General features: G+C 33.1%; 1 protein-coding gene across 11 annotated transcripts in view; it reads left to right on the forward strand.

Moving 5' to 3' along the window:
* The first annotated feature begins 18,101 nt into the window (after positions 1-18,101).
* The window catches only part of LOC143067766 (uncharacterized), a 63,216-nt gene continuing 56,435 nt past the window's right edge, over positions 18,102-24,882 (forward strand). For 5 of the 11 annotated variants that reach the window (XM_076241325.1, XM_076241347.1, XM_076241287.1 and 2 more), the window contains exon 1: positions 18,102-18,211. The gene's annotated coding sequence lies outside the window, so the exon portion shown is untranslated. Of the gene's footprint in view, positions 18,212-21,834; positions 22,016-22,046; positions 22,067-23,969; positions 24,046-24,882 lie in introns of those variants that run through there. The other 6 variants (XM_076241298.1, XM_076241331.1, XM_076241339.1 and 3 more) reach the window with 6 other exon arrangements.

A 24,882-nucleotide genomic window follows, 5' to 3' on the forward strand; every position in this document is an offset into this window, starting at 1 on the left:
TCACCTGTAAGTTTTGATAATCTCAAATTTCTTTACTGATTAGAGCGCAGCATTTGAGGTTGTGTATTATCATGTCCTTGAAAAGAAAGTCAGACTAAAAAACAGTGTGTGACAGCAGATCAGACGTTAACGACAATACAAATAACATTGTCACGATTGTTTATAAACATTTAAATCAGTTTTGGCATTTGATCCTTTCTGTATATATTACATATCCCCTCGCCTTGCAACACCTCTACGTTCACAAGATGCCTATCATACCTTATTCTTTAACTGGCAACTGCGATACCTTTTTAGTTGCAATGACAAAATTGACGGTGTATCCTGTATATCTAATCCCTCTGCGGCTCGGTGAATTTATATATGTAATGAATGTTATCAACACTATTTCCTCGATGCTGATATCATTTCCTATCATATTCTAAATTATTCCTATACCACAACAAGTGACACCAATTTCAACTATAAGAACGTGTGGCAATATTTCAATGCTGACTACCTCAACTCTACACCTCCTGATTGCTATAAAACCAGGTTAAATCCATCATTTTCTACACAAGGAAATGTTTGTACCAATTCGGGAATATAACAGTTGTTTTCCATTCGTTTGCTGTGCTTGAAATTTTGATTTTGCCATTTTACAAATAGTTTTTCTATTTTGAATTTTCCTTATATTTGTTTTTCTTTTAAACTTTTTTACATACGGATTAAGTCAGACCACGTGCTCTTTTCTGTCTTTTAAGGCTGTAAGATTACTGATGAAAATTAGAGTTAAAACTTAATGTGTCTATAAACTCATGCTACCTTTTTCTTCAAATATCCATATATTTCTTAACACCTTCCGACGCCTCAGTTTCACTGATTTTGCTATTATATTCGTAGACAAATTTCCCAAAGTATTCCTCGATTTAAACAGTTGGATTTAAGAAAATTAGTTCAAATGTGTTTAATATAAAGGTATGACCAATGTAGACATTAAATAATGTTTTATGAAGAGGTGAAAAGTAAAATCACAAAAGTACTGAACTCCGAGGAAAATTCAAAACTTTAAGTCCCTAATTAAAGGCCAAAAAGTAACATCATCCCTTTTTAACTTTGATCTCCGATATATTGATGTCCTCTTACTAAAAGGTTCATAGTTTGGTGAATAGTGAATACTTTTAACGAATCTATTCAATATAACTGGATATAAAGGAGACGTTAGGGCAACAGTAATACACCTTATCGCTATTCCCAGCTGACCCGAGAATCTGTCTTGCTTGAATTATTCACGTCATACAATAATCACTTTGTGGCGTCAGATATTTCGTATTATGACGTCAAGATTTTTATTGGAACCTATGTGATGTCCAGTAATTGTGAACAAATAGCGATAAGGTGTATATATACCTCTGTTCAAAAGTCATAAATCAATTGAGGGAAAACAGATGCTAAAATTGATGGAAACAAATCAGGTATCTAAGAGGAAAACAAAGCAACAACATGAACACAGAAGTGCAAAAAAAAAAAAATCAAACGCCACCAAGCATAGAAACGAACTATTTGATAACAACTGCCATATTCTTGACTTGTTACAGGACATTTTAAGAACAAAGCCTCGTTTTATAGCTATGTAAAAAAACAACACCGATAAAATGATAATACTACGTAACAGAAATCCAGCACAAACTCACACAAGAACAATCATCACAGAGAAACGCACAAAACAAATAATATAATATATAGTCGACACAACATGCAAACGGCAGAACAACAATGAGCATGTCCATCACCGACAGACAGCACAGGACATCACAAATAGAATCATATGCAAAACAGTGTGGCTGTGGCCATTGATTGACGACCTTAAATTATCCAATTGACTGGGACAGATTAGGTGAACATGTGTTTGTAACGACAACTGCTCACTATTAGGCGAGTGACATTTTCAGAAAAGACGTCTAGTTAACGACTTTAATGCACCCACCTAACACACGGCTGAATTTTTTACAAGTGATAGATGAATATCTGAACTTCATTTTTTGCCCGGTCGTAAAAAAATCGTACGGTGCAATTTTTGTAAAAATTGAATTAAAGTCGAGAAATCTTTTCAAAATTAAAGTTTACCACCTGTATTTCAACGTAAATTAATTGCTTTAAGCTTCTCTTTTTTATAAAGGAAATGCATTGATTTTTAGCGCATTGCATATTTAAGTATTATCAAATAGTTTTTAAAAAATAATATTGTGTTTTTTTGCATAAAAAAAATCATTTTTGTAACAATTTTGTCATTATTTCAAAAACCGACCACTTCTTTTCTATTTCTTTCAGTCGTTTTTTCTTATTTGATCTTATTTTAAAGTTGAATCATATCTAATAATTATTCCAAGTTCATAACTAATTTGATACATATTGTTTTAACTGTATTTTTCTGTATTTTTTGCATTTTTACGCACTCATCAATATTCAACCGCAATTACGGAATAATCATTTTGTCCGTTTTCATTTCTTTACCTGTATATTATAATCATTTATTCGTGAAGAAGGAGCATGTCAATTTGACAAAACTCACAAGACCAATTGAAATATAAATTTCTTAAATTGATTGAATAAAGGATGTATACTTAATGAATTTATTACATTAAAAAGATAGTGTTTTATAGAGGTATTTGATAACTATTAGTTTGAAAGTTATTGTGACACAGTAATAGAAAAATAATTAACGGGAACAACTCTAGTATTTTTCCGGACAATGTCAAACTTGACGTGTAGTCCTGTTAAACTAACCCCTCCTGCTGCTAAAAAAGGCAGACTGTCCATTGACTGGCAACGATGTATCGTTTGTCAAGTATTTACGACAGAGCGGCTATGTTTTCCAGCTGCGAAGGGAAAAACAACTTTTCTTTCTGCCGTAAATAAACGGAAGGACACCGTTTATAGGAGACTTGTTGATGAATACAAAACGGTCGAGGAAGCACCACTTGATAGAATAAAATATCATAAAAGCTGTTATAAAGCTTTTACAAGTAAACAAAACTTGACCACATTTGCAGACAATAATTTAACAGGACAATCTACATCTTCCTGTACAAAAATACCCTTGTTCAAAGATGATACTCAGTCTACCATATTGACACGATCTAGATTGCCTGAGATAGATTGGATGGTTTGCATATTTTGTAAATACAAATCGTTTAGGCAAGATAAAAAATTACGCAAGATATCATCGGCCGAAAGAATCCAATGCATTATGCGTACTGCAAAAAATATATCCGACAGTGAAATGGTTTTGAAAATAAGATCAGAGATGTTTGCTCTAAATGCTTTATACCACTCAGCTTGCATCACAAAATATTTGTTGAGAAATCCGGTTAAATTTGAAATTGAAGAACCTTTAAAGTCAGAGCATGAAAGTGCCTTTGCTGAATTTGTTTCAACAATCCAGGAAGATTTGCTTGTGTATAAGAAGGTATTCTACATGAACGGTTTACTAGAACTATTTACTCCCTTTCTTCCCCAAAATTTGCGGGAAAGTTACACAACGTATAGGCTTCAACAAAAATTGGAAAAACACTTTGGAAATACTATTGTCATACAGTGTCAACAAGGACAAGGCATTCCAATATTGTTTACAGTAGCTCAATTTCTCTGTCTGAAGCCATCAGTACAGCTAACCGTCTTAAAGCCGATATGAAACCTCTCAGAACTCATGATTTATGTACTGTTTCAACATCTGATTGTGACGAAGATTTGATATTACACAAAGCTGCTGGTATATTGCGTAAGCATATTGGCGATGTTGTAATCCAAAGTGATGCATATCCGTCACCTGCAGATACTTCCCTAAGTCAGTCTCAGAAAATTATGCCGACTATTTTAAAAACATTCATATGCTGGCTAATAGATGGAGATTCCTATGAAACTGTAAATAAAGACAATGCCCTACCAACGGAAAAATTGAGAAAATGTTTGGCCTTAGCAGAAACAATAGTTTCAATCAGTAGAAATTCATTCACGCCTTTCAATCTTGGCTTAGCATTACAAATGCATCATGTATATGGTTCTAAAAGTCTGATCGAAACTTTGCATAGTCATGGATTTTGTGCTTCTTATAACGAGCTAAGACGATTTCTTACTAGCTTAGCCGATCATGAGATCGAAAAGATTGAGAATGGCACATATGTTCCTCAAGGTATTTTTGCATCTCCTGGGGATGTAACCCTCATTCAAGAAGGAGCAGACAATGTTGACATCAATACTGAAACGATCGATGGTAAAGATACGTTCCACTCTATGGCTAGGGCGGTCTTTCAGGTTCAGTCTCTGTCTCATACCAATGAAGCTGCGAATGAAATGAAGATCAGACGTAATCAATTGTGTTCCCTTCCAGTGACAGAGACTACAGCTGCTCTAATCAGTTGTCTACAGTACGACAAACCAAAAGAACGCATGGAACCTGTACGTCACGAAGATGCTTATGGAAAAATTAAAAAATGTGATGACCGAGGTGCGGAAACATCCGACATAGCTTGGGTATTTTTAAGGCTTCTGTCAAGACAGACTGTTGATTTTCCAATTAGGAACCATTTGCCTACTGGAGGCAAACAAATTATTCCTTTTTGGACAGGCTATCATCGTAAAACATCTGTGTACTGTAGATCATTCAGTATAGTATCATATGCACCGATCGTCGACTCAAAACCAAGCGATATGGCTACTGTATATACTACAATGAAAAGGTGTGTTGATATGTGTATGAAAGCCGGCCAGCAGTATTCTGTTCAGACCTTTGACCAGCAGTTGTATGCTATTGCACAGCAGATCAAATGGTCCAGGCCTCTTGAATTCCAGAGTCATATCATTCGTTTAGGAGGGTTTCACACCGTAGCATGCTTTATTGCTTCTATTGGAAAACTCTGGGGTGATGGGGGTCTGTCAGATCTACCAGTTGATTCGGGAGTATACGCTGGGTGTACCGTTGAACAGATGCTTTCTGGAAAACAATTTAACAGAGCAGTCAGAGCTTTAACTCTTACATATGAGGCAATGATGTCGCTATGGGTATCCTCTTTTTTTGATTGGTGTAGGACCACAAATCGTTTAATCAACTTACCAGAAACTATTTGGGACGCCCTTTTCCGGTGCTATGATATATTTGCTGGTGATATGTCCTCATGGAATCAAGATATAGCCACCCTTACCTCTTTAGTTGACATTCATCTAGTGCCTCTAATGAAAGAATTTCAGGAATGGAGCTGTGCTGTGTCCCCTACAGTCAGGTTTTGGGACATGTTCCTGAATTCTGTGAGTATAATGCTACAAAACATTCGAGCAGAAAGAAATGGTATATGGCCACTTCATTTGAGTTCCATCCGTGCTATGCTCCCATTATTTTTTGTGACCAACAGGAATAATTATTCAAGATGGACTCCTGTATACCTTCTTGATATGATCAATCCCCCCGCTGAAGTTGAAGCACGCTTTAATGACGGATTTTTTGCTATTCGTCAAAAAGCTGGTTCTTTCAATGGAGTCTGGAGTGATATGGCCACCGAAAAAAGCATTATCAAAGACAGTAAAGGGAACGGTGGTATTGTTGGTCTGACCAGAAAAAAATCTGCACTGATAAGATGGAATGTAACAAGACACATAGTAGGCCATTTCAGTGCTTCAATGAAAATAAGATCAGGTTTGGTTACTGCTGATGATAACATGCATGACGAAAGCAGACCTGCATCTATGAAGCGGGATGAACAGCAAGTCATCGACTTAATAAGTCACTTACACGAGACAATGGTGAATCCATTTGACATTCAACAGCATCCTCCTGAATTAGTCAATATTTCAACTGGTCTTAAAGCTTCAAAGGAAGTCCAAGAATCACTTTTGAATGCAGTTGACACGGGTACTGAAATGTCCAAAAAGTTCATTGATTCTGCCTTGTCTGAAGGTATGTCTAGAAGCTTTTATGGGCCCATTCAACGCTCTAATATAAAGACGTTTTCAGATATGAACAAAAAAACAAAGTTAAAATGCAGATCAGGTGAGACAGTTCAAGGTAACATCAACCCAGAGCTCATATTTCGTCGTGCCCTAGCACTGACGAAATGCAGAGATGATGTTACTGTTGAAAAATTGCTCTCTTTCCCTATTGGACCCATACCCACTGCTCTTTTTCATGACGATGGAACGATGCGAAAATGTGTTAAATCTGATCTTGCACATGAGCTTGAACGCGAAATATCTCCATCTTTTAATCTTACAGCATTTGACCCATCACTCACGGTTGTGATTAGGGATGGCATGGCTATTATTCAATCGTTAGATGTGAAAAGGTTTTCTAGTTTTGGTGATTTGCTTAATTTCTATTTGAAGCAGCTGTCAACTCTCTTTCAGTCGGCATCAACAATTGTAGATGTGTTTGATAGGTATGACATAACAGACTCTATCAAATCGGCTGAAAGGGAACGTCGGTCTCAAGCAGCTGGTGGACACAGGGTCTATCATGTAAATGAAGGAAGCAGTATCCCCGACTGGAAAAAATTTCTGGCAAACAAAAGAAATAAACAAGCTTTGGTCTGCTTCATCGGGGAATTTATTTCAAAATCTTATTGTGGAAGTAACACACTGCCTGTCGGACAAACATTATTTCTGGCAGGCACTTTCCCAAATCCAGAAATCGTAAAAAAAATAACTAACGATCAAATAACTGACTGTACCAGCTTATTTAGCACACAAGAGGAAGCCGACACAAGACTAGTTTTACATGCCCTTCATGCTGACGAACACTTTAAGATGTGTAATGTAAGAGGGAGAACGATTGTTAAATGTTCTGACACTGATGTTTTAGTTCTCGCTGTGCATTACTTCCCTCGGATGCTTAACACGGATCAGCTATGGCTATACATGGGTGCTGTCACTAGTGGTAAGGATGGTAGGCGATACATCCCAGTGCATGAGCTGTGTAGTTCCCTTACAAATATTACCCGTGAAATACTACCAGCAGCTCATGCTCTTACTGGTTGTGACACCACATCAAGTCTCTTTGGCATTGGGAAAAAGTCTGTGTTTAAGATTTTAAAGTCGTCATCTGCAGAACTGGCGGGTCTATCACAGCTAGGTAACTCAGATATTGATACCTCCATCTGTGTTGCAAGAAAACTTGTATCTAAGTTGTATGATCCAAAAGGCAAATATAAGTCAAGTCACCATGATTTGAACAAGTTACGTGTTAGACTTGCAACTAGCAAAGACTGCTCTCTTGTTCGCCTTCCACCAAGCGAAGCTTCATTTAAACAACATGTTCTAAGAGCCAGCATTCAAACAAAGATATGGATGACATCACATCAGGCAAAGCCGCCAATAGGTTCACCCTATGAATACGGTTGGAAAAAAAGTTACAATGGTCCAACCCCAGTTCTGTTCACTGGACTTATGTCATCAGACTTTCTTCAGGATTTAATTTGTTCTTGCAAAGGAAAAAATATTTGCAGTAGAGAATGTGTTTGTGTTGAACAAAACCTTTGTTGTACAGAACTATGTCCTTGCCAGGGAAGCGATCTCTGTTGTAATATATTGACAAGCCAACAGAACACTGACGATAACGAAGAAGAGGAAGTTCTTCAGACTTGATTTAAATTCTAAAAAATGAGTTTTAATGTTAATAATTCGCGAGATGAAATGTCGCATTTTGTGATTATTTTTTTTACATTGTGTTCCAAGAGATGGACATGAACACTTAAGATTAAAACAAAACTTTGGTGTACCCTAAAATTATTTTACAAATAGAAAAATATAAAAAGAAATTAAAAAAATAACCTGCCAGACGGTCTCCGACCTTCACGTGGTTGGTAGGCTTTACACAAACAGGAGGCCCTCTTTATAGTTGAAGCGACAAAGACGTCTACTTTTGACACCATTGTATTTAGATATTGATCTCACTTTTATACTTGTATCTTTGAACAAACATCATTATTGTGCACGCTAGAACCAACATTGCAACATAAAAGAGTATTTTTAATGTCAAATTCATTCGTATTTATTCATATCTTGCCTAGAGTAGAAACGTCAAAATGACGTCAATTACCGCTCTTGCATACAGCGTATATAATTTTTAATCGGACACACAACATTATTATGTTGTATAAAGTAAAATAAAATATATTTCGTAACCCTGCTGATTCAAATTAATTCATAAATCTAAAATGATGTGAACTTCGATAATTTTCGCGTCTGACCTTTGACCCGGATTAAAAAAAATATGCACCATATTTCACTTTTACGACCGGGTGAAATGCATTCTACATATTTTTCCCTTTCCAAAGATATATAATTTAGCCGTGTGTTAGATAGGTGCATTAAAAATATTTTTTAGGTCTGAATGTCACTCGCCTATATTTACTTATAGAATTATAGAATGTGGGGTAACCAAAGATTCTTAACGCCTTTAATATTAAAACAATTCGAAAAATTAATCAGGAATAACGTTATGTTTTGATTTATATTATTGATATAAATCAAAACATCGTGTTATTCCTGATTAGTTTTTCTAATTACTTTATTTAGGTGCTGAGAACCTTTTGTGACCCCACAGTTTAAGTGTCTTTAATAAGTACATAGTGAGCAGTGGTCGTTATAGACAAACGTTCACATCATCTGCCCCAGTCAAGGGGAAAATTTAAGGTCGTCAATTAATGGCCACAGCTACACTGTTTTGAATATGATTCTAATATCGCACTTATGTAACGAATATGTAATCGTGAACTTCATACAATTATTTTCACAATACCAGTCCAAACAATTATTATGACAATGACGGTATTGAAAAGATAATTTATAATTATTTAGGCTACAAATGATAAGACATAACGTATTATCCAACCGAAACCACAACAGAAACAAAACAAAATAAATACATGAATGTTGGATGTTTAAAATACAGAAACACGTCGTATAGCAATGCAAATTCAAACCCAGAATACCAGTCATATTCGGGAATAGGTAACGTTCGGTACTTAGCAGACAGACGACATAGATGTTAAACCACGATCTAAGATGTGGTAAAAATGTCATTAGTTAGTTAAGACACAGACACATCGTATAGATCAACCAATTCGTTATGGTGTCAATAAAATTTACGGAGCAGAGGTTATGTTACTGCTGATAATTGGGAAGGTGAAATCATCCCGATTGTCATAGATTTTAGTGTAAAGCAGACCATCTGTGTCAGTATTGAGGAAAATATCAAGGTATAAAGTAGTCCTTCTTATATCAGTAGTATCCTTAATTTCAAGTTCGCTGGGATATACGAGATGGAAGTACTGACAGAAATATGAACTATTCAGTGTTAGAACATCATCAATATAATTATTACCTCAAGTTGATATTTAAAGAATTTTGCAAGATGTGTTTTTTCTGTTTGTCTATTAGAAGGTTCTGAATGCATTCTGCTTCAAACTATTACAAAAACAAGTCGGTCAGAAGAGGTGCACAGTTAGTGCCCATTGGAATATCGACTGTCTGTTGAAATATCAATCATTTAAATTCAATAGATAATCGATTAAGAATTATTAGAATCCAAAACAAGAAAGTTATATCTACAAATCATTTCTTTTTTAATAGAAGGTCTGTTTAATGAGAAGGTGAAGTTTATCTTTCAATTGGACATGAGAAATAGTAGTGTTAAGAGTAGAAAAAGTTAATGTTGCTTCAAAATTGCAGAGGTTGTAATCTAAGATTTAGCAGTAGATGTTTAGAATTGTTAGAATCCACATCTGATTGACACCAACGGTTGAAGATATATTTAGAATCCACATCTGATTGACACCACTGATTGAATATATGTCATCTCCATATTTTTGAAGGCCATATTTTACTGTAGAAAGAATAGGAGTCAACACTTTAGAAAGATGTTTAGTCGAACATCTCGATGATCGAGCTATGTATCGTTCTTTATACGGAGTTTTGTGATGTTTTGGTATTCAGTATAATGACGTCAGATTTCTTCGTTTTCTTTGATGTCAATACCAACATGAACGAAAGACAGATTTGTGATTTTGTAAAACTGTATCCTTTGTAATTGATGTAAAAGGATATGAATGATTACCAGTTGTGCCATTTATTCCAAGCTCTTTTGTTAGACATTGCGATTTATGTTTTACATACGAAGACACTATTATTGGAGGTTTTATCTGCTGGAACAACGACATATTTGTCATAAAAAGAGCATAAAGCATCCACAACCTCCGGGTTCTAGAATGAGTTAGAAACACCTTGTGCTCATAGTACATCGTAGTATTTGAATGCATGATCGAATAACTTTAATTCATTCAGAAAAGGTGTCCAGTTTGGGTTCGTCTGGTTCACACTTTAACAATTTTCTAGCATACTCTTGAACTGTATCCATCAGTAACCTGAAGCTCTTTTTCCAGTTGATGGGCTGGGAAATTCTATATGTGGCTCCCTTGACTAACAATTCTCTTAATTGTTCATTGGTAACGATGCCAAGGTCTCCAGTAGTAACATGACCAGCTGGTTTATAATTTTATTTGGACGATGCACATGAGCAATCCGGGGGTTTGGTTTTCACATCTTTGAGGCCAAAGAATTTAAAACCCTCTTGTGGTTGAAAATCTTAAATGCAATAAACTTGGTGTAAGTACATGAAATTACGGGTGTAGCTTTAATTTTGAAGTAACAAGGTAAGTTTTTGTACAGATTTCTTGTGAAAGATATTGCTATTACTGATAGCATTTTATCTTTTATTGGCGAATTCTACTTTGAAAAAAAAAATACATTTTTTCCTCATTTGACCAGCTGGTTTATATTTGTATTTGGACGATGCACATGAGCAATCCGAAGTTTTGGTTTTCACATCTTTGATGCCAAAGGATTTAAAACCCTCTTGTGGTTGAAAATCTTGGATGCAATAAACTTGGTGTAAGTATATGAAATTACGGGTGTAGCTTTAATTTTGAAGTAACAAGGTAAGTTTTTGTACAGATTTCTTGTGGAAGATATTGCTATTAGTGATAGCATTTTATCTTTTATTGGCGAATTCTACTTTGAAAAAATATACGTTTTTTCCTCATTTTTAAAAGATACTGTTGAGCATGTCTCATATATATGCACGCCGAACTTTTATCTGTCATTAGCAACACGACGGTTAACTTTGCACTCGTGCTATAAAACGTTCTAGAGTATCTGAGATCACCCCGGTTTTTGTTAAGGTTCATGTTAGGCAGTCGTTAGTTTTCTGTGAAGTGTTTGTGGACTATTATTTGTCTACTCGTCATTTTTTTCCTTGATACTTTTTGTCTTTCTTAATTAGACTACGATTTGTTTTATTATTCTTTTGGTATCTTCCGTCGCTTTATCATGACACTCACTTGAAACACGTTGTCTTATTGTATACAGTAATGTTCAAACATCAATCACTAAATATATGATTAAATAAGGCAAATGTTAAACCAAGTTCTGATATTTCAATGAATTTTAGTAGTGAAAATATCCTATTATGGAAATCAGCTAAGAACGCCACTTCATTCAAACGAATGCATATTGAAACACCAGCGAACACTTTCCTTCTTCACTGGTGCTCTGTGACTTGTGGCAAACACAGTCTCTTGAAGGAAATGGACGCACTCTTGTTTTTCTTTATCTTGTTTTGTGTTTAACACTTTTGAGTAACATTTTATCTTCTAAAAAGTAAAATCACAAAAATACTGAACTCCGAAGAAAATTCAAAACCAAAAGTCCGTATTCAAATGGCAAAATCAAAAGCTCATACACAATGACATCATAAGAATGGACAACAACTGTCATATTCTTGACTTAGTACAGGCATTTCCTGAATTAGAAAATGGTGTATTAAACCTGGTTTCATAGCTAGCTAAACCTCCCACTTGTATGACAGTCGCATACAATTCCATTATATTGACAACAATGTGTGAACAAAACAAACAGATATAATAGACCGTTAGTTTTCCCGTTTGAATAGTTTTACTTACACTGGTCATTATTAGGGCCCTTTATAGCTTGCTGTTCGGTGTGAGCCAAAGTTCCGTGTTCAAGACCGTGCGTTGACCTTTAATGGTTTACTGTTACAACTTGTGACTCAGATGGAGAGTTGTCTCATTGGCACTCTAACCACATTATCTTATATCTATAATAGGTTATTTAGTTGAAAGGTTTGATTTATAATTTAAAGTTTAATCCAATTTTGATTAATTTGAATTTTACGCCAAGTTCGATTTTGTGTTTGAACCGAACTCCAAACGATCCATGATTTTTTAATGACTCAAATTGCATCTATCCATAAAGGGGAACCAGCTGTCAATTCATGATCACCGATTTAACTCAAATTCTCATATTTGATTTATAAACGTGTAAAACATTTTTCCAAGTTTAAAAAAAAAAGTCTAAACTAAACAATTTACAGGGCGTAGACTCGATAATATGTAGCTTAGTTTCGTGTGTATTTTAGTCTGAACGCCATCTCATTTACTATCGAGTTGACCTCCGAATACCTCCCGCTCCGGTAATTATATGAGTGATATAAACATAAATATATGTATAAACACAAAGCGAACTTGTGCAATTGGATTTTTCTAGGTCTATTTAATTTCATATTAGGCCAAATAAAAATATATGTGGGGTTAAGTAACCCTACCGTCCCTACTTTTTCGGCTTAAAAATAGCCTACCCTAAAGATTTTATTGTCATTTTTCATTAAGCACTGTTAAAGTCAGAATGTTTCTCCCATAGACTCAATGTAAAAAAAAAGCATAAAATAAAAAAAAAAAATCCCTACCTACCTACCCTAACTTTTTTTCAGATGTAACTGGAACCACACATACTTTTTTTTTTTGGCCTTATAGATTAAAATTGTATGTTAATCATTGTTTTACTTGTATAAAAATGATTATTTTTTTGTGTTGATCGAATCAGTCAATCAAACGATTTACCTTTATTTCACTTTTAATGTTGACATTCTTTTCCTTTAAGTAACCGAACACGCACACTGCATACGTTATAAATTTCTAGGTAAGGGGTTAAATTGAAGTTCACGTGATTACGGGTTCAATGAGGTCGAATTATTCACTTGCAAGTGAATAATTCATCATCAATGTTCCTTTGCTTAATTTGACAAAGTTGAACCATATAATCACTGGCTGCTAGAAGCGAATTATTATTTCACTTTTTCACCTTCATTAATGATTGAACAAAAAAAAAATCATACATTAGATTTTTTATATATCTACTCGTAGCTTGTGTCCCTTTAATTTATATCTGCGAAATCGAATGACTTCTATGTTTTCTTTTATTTCTCATTTTATTTAGAACAAAGAAAAGACTCACAATTACAACATAGATCTGGGGCTGTGGACAGAAAACTGATGCATTTGAGTAATGGTTCCAAATTTTCGCATATTTCTTGATATGCATTTATCGACTATATATCTCTATTCATTTGAAATTGTCTCATATAATTATTATACATTAATCATCATCGGACTCATGTTACATTTAAATCTTCTCACTGGACGTTAAGCAACCAACAATCAATCAATTTAAATCTTCTAGTCATATTTGATGACTGTCTTTTGACACCAAAAAGGTTTTCAACATCATAAATCTGGCCTTAATTGGAAATATGTGTCTTAAGTCACTATGATCACTACTATTAATAGGTGTTTACCAACATTGACTATCCATGGGGGTCTCCCTCGGTAGGCACCATGAGCACAGGCCACTCAATGACATTACACATTTACATATGTACAAGTGACAAGTACAGGTTATGTTTTAGAGAGGCATCATCAAAATGCGAAATACTGAAATCGCGAAAATCGGAAAGAATTTTGTTTTTGGGTTTTCGCGGTTTAGACTTTGACACACCCCCTTTTCCTCCTCAAAAAACAAAAATAATACCAAAATGATTTGAAAAATATTGATTATCAACTTTTTTTTTTTTTTTTTTTTTTATCTGCGAACCAATTAAACAAGCTGTGAATACGTACTGTAGCGTAAAAAAAACCTCATGACCCTTTTGATTATTTTTTTTGAAAAATCATAATGTAAACTACATTTTGACAACTTCTCTAAAAAATGATTGTCTACAGATTTTTAATTAAACCCCCTCCCCCTCCCCATCATGATCAGTCATTCCCAAAAAATGGGTACAATTCGAATGTAGACACTGTTAAAAAATAAATTTCAACTGAGCAGAGAGAGAGTGTTGTTTTCTTCTGTGTCTATATCTAGTCTGTCATTTTTTTAATTTTTACTTACACCATTTTAGTTGTTTTCTAGTTTTAGCATTTTTTGTAAGACAAGGTAAGTATGAACGTATCGGAGGTTAGTGTTGTATAAAGTCATCTTAAAAATTGCATTAGAGAAAAACACAAGATTTAAATCCAGGCTCATGTGAAATGGGTTACATTTACCACCATAGCAAACTGATTTATACGTATTATTCTGTATATTGAAAGCAAATACCAAATTTAAGGTCTGAATTGATATAGTGTTTAAAAAATAATTCAAATAAGTAGTTTTCACAACTTATTTAGTAATAAATTTAAACTAATGAAATGTTATGCTGTATAATATTTTAGATTCATAATACAGCTTTCCAGGAAAAACCCTATGATTTATGTTTTGAATCACTTGTATGTATTTTTTATGCTTGTATTAATCCCCACCCCCATCTTTGTTACGGAGGTTGATATCAAACCAGTATCTGAATGCTGATACATAGTAACACTTCAGAGGCGGATTTAGGGGGGGGCCAGGGGGCCCGGGCCCCCCCCCTTTTTGGGAAAAAAATTGGTTGCTTATATAGGGAATCACTGAAGCGTGACTGGAGCGGGCCCCCTCTTAGGTCAGTCAGTGGGCCCCCACTTATGAAAATTTCTGGATCCGCCACTGCACTTAACTCTTTAATGCTAGCTTTTCTAAACAATTTATTGACATTACAAACTAAAAAACTGTTTTCTATCAAGTTATATGTTTCTTTTAGTCAAATGGACTTGTTCTTGTCAAAATCTCCGTAACGATTTATGAACTTTCACTCAAAAATATGTTTTACCTAAACCGAATACTGTTCAACTTAATTTTATTAGCTCTATACAGATAATGTCATCTTCCTTCACACCATAATGTATGTATTATACTCAACTATGAAGTTTTGGAGTCAAAATAGTTTCATTTCGAAAATTTCTATCCTCCGTAACGACATTTAAAACCTCCATAACGGACAATTCCAGTTCTTACCAACAGCAAACATATAAATGAATGTAAATATTGGAATTAAATGACAAACAAGACAACAGAATTAAACATTTTTCTTAGTAAATCGTTATCTAAAAAGAGTAAAGTCCTGTTAGAGAAAAAAAACTTTTTTTCCTTAAATTTCTATCCTCCGTAACGTAAATCAATGATGTCGTCTATGATTGACATCACCTTTTGATTTTTATTAGTGATAATTGATGAACTGATTTGGTATCTATAACAATGTACAAGAATTTCAATTGGTATGATCGTGTTTACATGCATCTTTAGATTTTTTTTATTTGCATAACCTCCGTTACATTGATGAGTCCTAAATAATCTTGAAAATGTTTGCCATAAACCGTTGTTAAAGTTATGATTGTCGTCGTAATTACACAAGTTGTGTTGTAGACTATTTTAAATCTAAGAAAATGGCTGATATAACGTTTATTAAACGTTATAATGTTGCTCACATAATAGGGAAAAAACAAGTTAACCTACCTTTCTCAAAACAACATTTTTTTCTCAAAATCTGTATTTTGTTTGTCTGTTTTCTTTATAATAAATGATGTCTGCTACAAAAATGACTTTCGGCAGTGTCGGCAGCCGCTGATACTGATAAAAAAGTCTGACAGTAAATAACTGCGTCACGGAGGTTATTTAAACGGAGGTTAGTTTTATTTACATTATACATGGAAATATGTAACAATATTGTTGAGTTGCTTTCTCAAAACTGATTATTGAGAAGCTTTATGGGTGCTTTCAATGAAATAATCATCATTTAATCAGGGCTTTCCATTGAAATGGAAGTAGATGGCTGAATTAAAATTATAGGCGGCTATAACATGCGTTCGGCGAAGCCGGACGCCCACCAAGCTGTAAGCTTGGTGCCTTACGGCAGGGGGTCTGGGGGCCGCTCAAGGCCCCCCAGAAGCTCTCGCATAAATAGAGCAAAATCCTGCATTCTCTCAATCTCCTGGCATCTAATTTAATCTTTCAAATGACCATTTTTTATGTATGAAATTAAAGAAAGAAAGAAAAAAAACTTGAAGAAATTTCATTTTTTTTATGTCAGTTTTTTATTTTCATTACCTTATGCTTAAAATTCATTTACTTTTAAAGGAGTTTTATTTAAATAATCATCCGGTTTGTTAGAAATCTTGATCGATTTATTTTGCATAACTTCGTGCATTAATTTTGTAAACAAATGACCCCCCTTTTCTCTCTAAAGACTGTTACGCGTATTTAAATCATACAATTATCCTCAAGCATTGACAGAAAATTGATATATCCTCTGATTTTCTCTTTTTTTTTTTTTTGTAAACTGTTCAATAAGTCGGATACATAAATCATTTGGAAATGTTATTTATTTGAGGTCGAGTCGACAATATTCTACTTTCGTTTTTGACCTTGATTCTCTGAACACCACGTGGGCTTTGAAAAATGAACTTCAAAAGATACTGTTTTCCAGATTCTGAACAATATGATCTACTACACTTTCTTTAATTTGACTAATAATATTCCGTAACATAAGATTGTCATCCTATCTGATTGTCTTCACGTTTTAAAAGCCAAAAAAAGACAACGAGTTAATGACCATCGGAACGTCTCTATTGTTATCCTTCAATGACCACCGGAACGTCTCTCTTGTTATCTTTGAAAAGAAACGATGCATTCTGACTTTAAATAGACAACCAATCAGTGACCTGAATTCATGTGAACTATATTTAGCCCAAGGTAAACATTGACTTTTCATCCTTATTTATCGTGACCGCGACTTTGCGACAATATACGTCTCTCGGCTGCATGTAAACATTTGAAAAAGATATTTTTTTCTTTTTGAATTTATATTTTTGGCAGTGAAGTAGTCGGCACTTGAAGCCACCGTAAGCGGATTTCCGCCGGCTACCGGCTTCAATGGAAAGCCCTGCATTTTGATTTGTTCTTGGTTAGTGCGTTCCAAAATACGCGTTACGTAGGTTGGATTCTTATATGCGACAATCGAAAAAAAGAGAAAGAGAAGATTTTTTTTTATTTTTCGTTTCATTGCAATAAAAGTTAAAGGCAGGATTTTAAAATTTGATGTATCAACTTTGCTTAAAGTCACATTGGGCATGATTTCCAATCATATAAATATGTTTTGACTGTACCTAAAGATACGTTACGGTAGGTTATACGTTTATCGGCGACATTGGTTTAATGGGTAAATCAAAGTGTATATTATAACTTTTGATTCTAAAATATTTTTGTGGATAAAAATCAAAATATAGTGTCAAATAAAAAAAGCAAATCTAATCATGATTTAGATGAAATAAAGTATTTTAATTCACACCGATATTTGGAGTTTTTCTTGGCGACATTCGGAATTCGTGTGATTTCCGTATATTGAATAGAAAATCACACAAATATATTTACGATATACATCACAAAAGAATATAATTTTATTTTAGTATACATATCAGAGACATATATACACATGTCTCTGTACATATTAATCACTTAGAACACAAAAAAGATTATCTGTGACATATGTTAAGCTGGCATTTTGTGGTTATTTGCCGGCGACACTGAAATTTTGTAATTGTACCCATTTTTTGGGAATGACTGCAATGTATATATATATATATATTAGTCCAGCCCTGGCCTCAGTGACTCATTTTTTAATTTTTTTTGTTGTTGTCACTGAGTGAATTATCTATATATCAATTTGGACTATCTATATAGATCTATATATAATATATATATATATATACATAGATGTATTTAAAGTCTTAAAAAATAATGTTCCCTTCTTTCGGAAAATCTCTTCTCGTTCTATTTTTAACAAATTGTGGACTTCCTGTTATTTATTCTTAGATATTGAGGTCAAGTGGGAATTACCTGCTGAAAGACCAATGGACATGACGAATGACACATTTGAAACTAACATATTCTAACGCAAAATACAGACGATCGACATCAGGTACGTAAATTTGTTAATATTATATGTTTACATAGGAGAGACAGTTCGCTAAACGTAAAAATATGGATACAATGAAGATGTATTATGGTATTTCTTAATTCCTGAGTCCTGACACTTAACGCTTGTCACATCATGACAAATCCACATGTTCCATGTGACGATACTAGCACTTTTACAAGTCTACTTAGTATGGCACTATCACCATGGACGATTTTTACTTTCTTGACCTTTTTAAAACATGTTTACGTTATTTATTACATTTTTACAAATAGAATGTCAAGTAAGCATCTCGCTCGATAGCAAATTCGGCCCAGCTACACTCGACATCGGAGGTAAGACAGCTCGCCCCATGTTGACGAACTCGCCCCTTCATAACCTTTTCTAACTCTAGAACTCTTTAAAATTGCACAATTAGGTCTTTTATACAAAAATACAATTCTGTTTCTTTGAATATATATATCGCTGATATAATCTACATACTTAAATAAGGAGTTATAAATCAAATAAACGATTCTTTAAATTACATATATATTATAAAACACTGAGAAAATTAATCATTACATGTACTTAGATAGTATGAAATTGAAATAAATCACTATTGGTATCACTCTCAAAACATAAATGAAATTTGATTATAAAATTTTCAGAAAATTGCTTTTATACTGACAGACTTAAAAATCACAACACATATTTTGTGGATTTTCTTTTACCGAATCCTGATTTACCCTCTTGTAACTGCTATTCATGCCATACTTTTTTATGTACAGAAAAATTTAATACCTGACTAACTAGAGGTTATTGAACACACCAGAATATTGATGTGGCATGATTTTTTAAGTGAAATTTAAACCCATAAATGATTTTTTTTTAATACCATCATGACCATACCAATACTTTAAGGAGAGGCTAAAACATTAAAAGGACATTCAAACTCGAAATTAAAGCAACAAACCCATGACTAAGACTATTACAAGCAAACAAAAGTACATAGAAAACACAAAAGAAAACATGGAAAACTAAGCAACACAAATCCCCCAAAAACAGAGTGAGCTCAGGTGGTCTGGAAGGGTAGCAGATCCTGCTACACATGTACTGTAGCACCCATAGTGTTTAAATTAGTATTATGATTAATTCATTCAAAATGACATAATCCAACTTTCAAATTGCAAACTTTGTTAGGACAAACTGAGACTACTATTGTGTTATAGTAGTCTCAGGGACAAATAATATATGTTAACGATGGTTAATGCATTTGTTTAACAATAATTGCAAATTTACAAACGGGAATTAAAAAAAAATACTCTAGTGGTGCTTTTTTAAAGTCCGTCAGTATATTTCTTAATAACTTCCAAAAAAAAAAAGTTTTTGATCATTGAAAAAATACACAAAGACCTTCGGCCTTCATAGTGGTGTAATTTTAATAGAATAAGACATAACTGCTGGATCCCACAATACAATGACAGTCAAACATGTTTTCCGACATTGCCATCATTTGAAAAACTCTCCTCCACTTGGAAATGGTCTATCTTTGTATATTTTTTTTCAAAATGATTCTGCCTGAAGCCTTATTGTTATAAGATAAAGAATGGTGGTAGGATTGCCAATGAGACAATTAACCAGCAGAGTCCAAATGACATAAATTTATTATCAACTTATATCACAATAACATTATGTGTAACATACAGTCTTCAACAATGAACACAATAGTACTGTATAGTCAGCCAAAATATGTACAGACAAAACAAAATGTGATAAAGATAAAAAAAAAAACATTCTCAGCCTTAAAATAAGACTATTTTTATATCAAAGAATAACAAACATTTATAACCATGATAACAGACATTATTAACTTAAACCAACAACATCCACTGAATTACAGAATTCTGACTTAAGACAGCCAAATATGAAACATGGCAGGGTTAAATGTTTGTTGTGACTCAACTTTTCTCTTAACCTGGGACGGATAGTGGTGTAACAGCACATCAAAAGAAGAAAATGTAAAAAAATATTTTCAAATATATCAACCTAACATGGTCTGAATGATCCTCTCTGTATCTATAAAAAAGAGTTTTTGGTGGAAGAAGATATACAAAAAAAATGATGTAATGATCATGATTCTAAATTCCTGTCATCCTGTAGGATTTGAAATAAGAATTATCTCCCCTTGTTTGCTTTATTTTGTATGTATAACCAGAATATTTCAATTGTTATATTCCGCTGATCTACGATAACTTCAGTAATTCGTAAGTAGGAGAGATCAATTACAGGGAGGGACTGAATTATTCGGGTTACATTTTGTATTGAATTCTCAAAATAACTGTTATTTCATTATTACATGTATGACAAAGTTCATGAATAGGACAATTTATGTGCTATCATAGTTATTTGTGTCCAGGAAATCTTATCTAAAATTAAAAGATACATGTAGTAATTCAACAGTATTTAAATTTGAAAATCTTGAGTGAAGTTCTAGTTTGATCCCACTTTGATGATCTTATTATATACAAACTAAAGATTAGATCACGCTTCAACAAATCTTGATAACCTTTCAATATTCATATGATATTGATCTTTTAAAAAGCTCAGAGGCAAAAATATGACAGTGTGGCCTTTTGAGAAAATGTTAAGTATTGTTCCAGACTGTATTGCAGATTATTGTTATGTTTTTAAGCAGACGGGCACAATTCATTTCACTCAGTGTAATAAAAATAATTCTACAAAACAACGCCATGCGCCGCATTGCAAATTCACCTTAAACCCACCATGTATCAAAATTTTTCTAGGGAAGACACTGTATGTATATGCATTGTATTAAACCTGTCTGACATTCATATTGTACAACATGGAGGGACTATAGACATTATTAAGACAAAAATGTCAAGTGAAGCTGGGATCGTATCACTTCTCTTGATATAGGTTGAATCAACAGGCAATCAATTTAATTATCAAATTCATGAATTTGGTACACTTGAAAATGTACATGCAGTCATCACTTTCATACTTTAGCATGTTTAGCTTTGTTTAGAGGCTTAACTTTTTGGAAATTGCCAAGTCTAGCTCACTTCATCAGTTCAGTTATTGATGTAATTTTTATGGATTGATCAACTACAAATATTCAAGGTCAGACGTCAAATGTCAATCACACAAACACTACTCAGGGATCAGATGGCCTTTAGAAATAAAACATTTGAAATGGTTCATGGTAATTGCAGTGACCCAATTTGTATCATATTTATTTACTGAATTTTCTTCCTTCTTAGTAACAAACATTTTTACAATACCAAATTTAAATTTCAGTAAATAATCTAGCGGACATATTTACCATGTTTACTGGTTAAAACGTAATTAGTTCCGAATTTTGATGCTTTGATGAAATAACTATGGGAAAATTATCAAGACCAATATTCTCTAAATTGAAAGTCTTCACAAAAAAGGTTATACTTATGATAAGGTAAACACCCACGGAATAAATGTTTTCTATTTACATGAAGATATTTAAATGATCAAGATACAATATTTTAATAACCTAACCTCGTCTAATAAAAAAAGAAGTTCATTGGAGCACAACTTAAATGAATAAGCACAAAGAAGTTTTGCATGATAGATGGCAATTATTTGATTAAAATAGGATTTCTGATTCATTACATAATTATAGACCTCTGTGTTTAGTCCTAATCTTAAAATCAGAATTTCGTAACAATTATTTTATACCTTGAACTGGACATGCTAATAATTGGACTATTATGCAGCTTGTAACATTAGCACACAATGTTTTAAATATTGATTCTGGATAATTTTTCTCAGGTAAATGTGTTTGGAATATCATAACTTTGTTGGTAATTGTCACCATGTTAGGTAAGTTAGGTATACATTTAAAATTTGTTTATTGAAATCAGGTTATGTTTGTACTATTTGATGGTTTTTTTATCTGTTTATATTGATGTACAAGAATTTTTGTTGGTCCATAAAATGGGATCATAAAGCCAATTTAACAACATTCCAATCGATTTAATATTTTAGTCTTAGTCATGCAGTCAGTGCAGTTGTAAACCATTTCAAGATTATCGTAACGGTTATAACTTGTTTCTTTGTTTATAGTCTGGATATTAACCTTAAAATTCTTGATGGAATTATTCTTGTCAAAATGTTTAATAATTTTAAGATATTTTGACATTTTAATACATTAATAAAGAAGGACTTAGTCTTCCAAAGCATTGATTTTCCTCACATATTGTAAATGGATATTAATCATGTATATATACACAACGTCAATTCTATTTCATGATTTGCAGAGAATTTAAATTAGAGACAATAGTCTATACACCTCATTGCTATTTGTCCACCATTACTGGACAAACATGTAACAGAAGTTCCTGTAAAATTTTGAAATCACAAGAGAAAATGTTTAATGCCACAAAGGAAATATGATTGTTGTATGACATCAATAGTTCAAGTGTCACAAAATCTCAGGTCAAGTGTTGCAGATCCCAAAATAGCAGCAAGATCTATTGCTTATCTTGGGTTTAGTTTAAACATATTTTATTTGCTGGATTAAAGCAAAATGGATTAGACACAAGTAAATTCTTTCCCATTATCTTGGATGTCTTCATACAATTTGTTGTAATATTTGCAAATGTACAGACCATCAGGACACAAATATTTTCTTTCATGCCAAAATCGTTTATTTTCTCACCCGGCAGCAATTTCTTATTTGACGTCTTGTTTGCTGTACCTGTTTTTATTTTTGAGTGCCAAGCTTCAATGGCATTTAGGTCATGATCCCAAGAAACAGCTCCGCATTTCCTCTTTAAGGGATCTACATGTAGCTGAAGGTAGCCTTTTGCATTGTAAAATTAATGGCCTCGCTTTCAAAAACTTCCAGCCCATCAACCAGATCTTTCAAAAGGGGTTTCCAAATGTAAAATTAAAGATTTAAGGTTAACATACATGTATCAATATTAAGGCAGCACACCAACAATAATACCCCACCCCCTATAATTGGAATATTGTTGCATTTTTTAGGTTTTTATTACTCTACAACATTTATTCATGTGTCTTGCTTATTTGCATCAGATGAAGTCCCCTTGCATGTCACCATCCACTTTTGAAATATGAGGGAAAAACATGTCAGTATCATATTTAGGTCTCTTGAAGGCTTTTTGCCAGAAAGGCATTAATAAACTTTTTCTAAGCCTCTTATTCATTGTAACTGAGTTTTGAAAATTATATTGTTTTTTTCTTTGTGTTTAATGTTTTTTTTATGTATATAAGTAAGTATCTGTTTGAAGTCTATAAAAAAACATTGACTATATTGAAAATATATATAATGTTCAATGTAAACAAGTCGTCTTAGATTTCACAATTTTAAATATTTTCATATATAATTATAAACATGATAAGAATGGTTAATATTTATGTATACTAGTCAAATTTGAGTTTTCCTCAAGTTATATTTTATGGGACTTTTTTCTGTGTATATTTTGGACTTAAAGCTGTAGATTAGAAAATAAACATTTTCTGTTGCAATTAGTTTGAGGTTCAAACTTAGTTTGACTGGACTACTGGTTAAAGATGCATTTTAACCAATAACTTGTCGAAAATGTGAAATCAGTATAGAAATTAGGATTATAGTTTTATTATTTTTTGGTGATTGATTAGTGTTTGCTTTGTGCCTCCTAAGCATAAAAGTATTATACATATTGTCTAGTACTTCTTACTTGAAAACTGCTTGTATAATATTTTATCTATTTTTTTATAGAAATGATAGTAATATAAAACAAGAAGATTTTTCCTTGAAATACTAAGAATACTGAGAATTAAAGATAAGCCTTAAGGTATATCCACATTTTTTATTGGAACTTTTAAATTCTACATTTTTTTCAACTGACATGTGATTTATTTCACCCAAAGACTGTTCCTCAGCTATCACTGTTTAAAAGAAAATGTTTCCTAAATATATATCTAATATGCAATGCTATAAAGTGAGATGGTAGCATCAAAAAGGTAATGGAAAAACAATTTGATTTTGATATTTATCATAAACAGCCAATTGGTGTTTGATATAATCTTCCTTTTCAAGACAATAAATAGATATAAGAAGATGTGGTAATGAGTGCCAAGGAGACACTTCTCCATCCAAGCCACATTTTGTAAAAGTAAACCATTATATACAGGTCAAAGTACAGTCTTCAACACATAGCCTTGGCCCACATCTTACAGCAAGCTATAAAGGGCTTCAAAATTGATTTGTGTAAACCTAATTGCATTAAAACAGGTAAACCAAGAGTCTAATCTATATAAAAAAAAAAACAACAACCACTGATACAGGTTCCTGACTTAAAGGACAGGTGCAAACAAGTTCAGGGTGTTTAAATGTTTTGATTGGTACCAGTCTTCACCCTTACCTCAAACAATAGTGTAACATCACAACATAGAAAGACACACTATAAATTATCAATCAAAAGACATATAAACACAAACAAGTGAACATACACTGAATGAATACATTTGATCTATGATACAATTTAAATAAAGCATATTTAGTATATTTGTCTTTCTTCACTAATATTATCAATTTTAAAATGTATTTGAATCTTAAACAGCTGAAGATCTGCTTACTTTAAAATTTATCAAAGTTAATGAAAGGATTTTTTAGAATTATTTGATCTTTA

This window comes from Mytilus galloprovincialis, chromosome 1, assembly GCF_965363235.1.
Source record: "Mytilus galloprovincialis chromosome 1, xbMytGall1.hap1.1, whole genome shotgun sequence".
NCBI classification, from domain to species: Eukaryota; Metazoa; Mollusca; class Bivalvia; order Mytilida; family Mytilidae; genus Mytilus; species Mytilus galloprovincialis.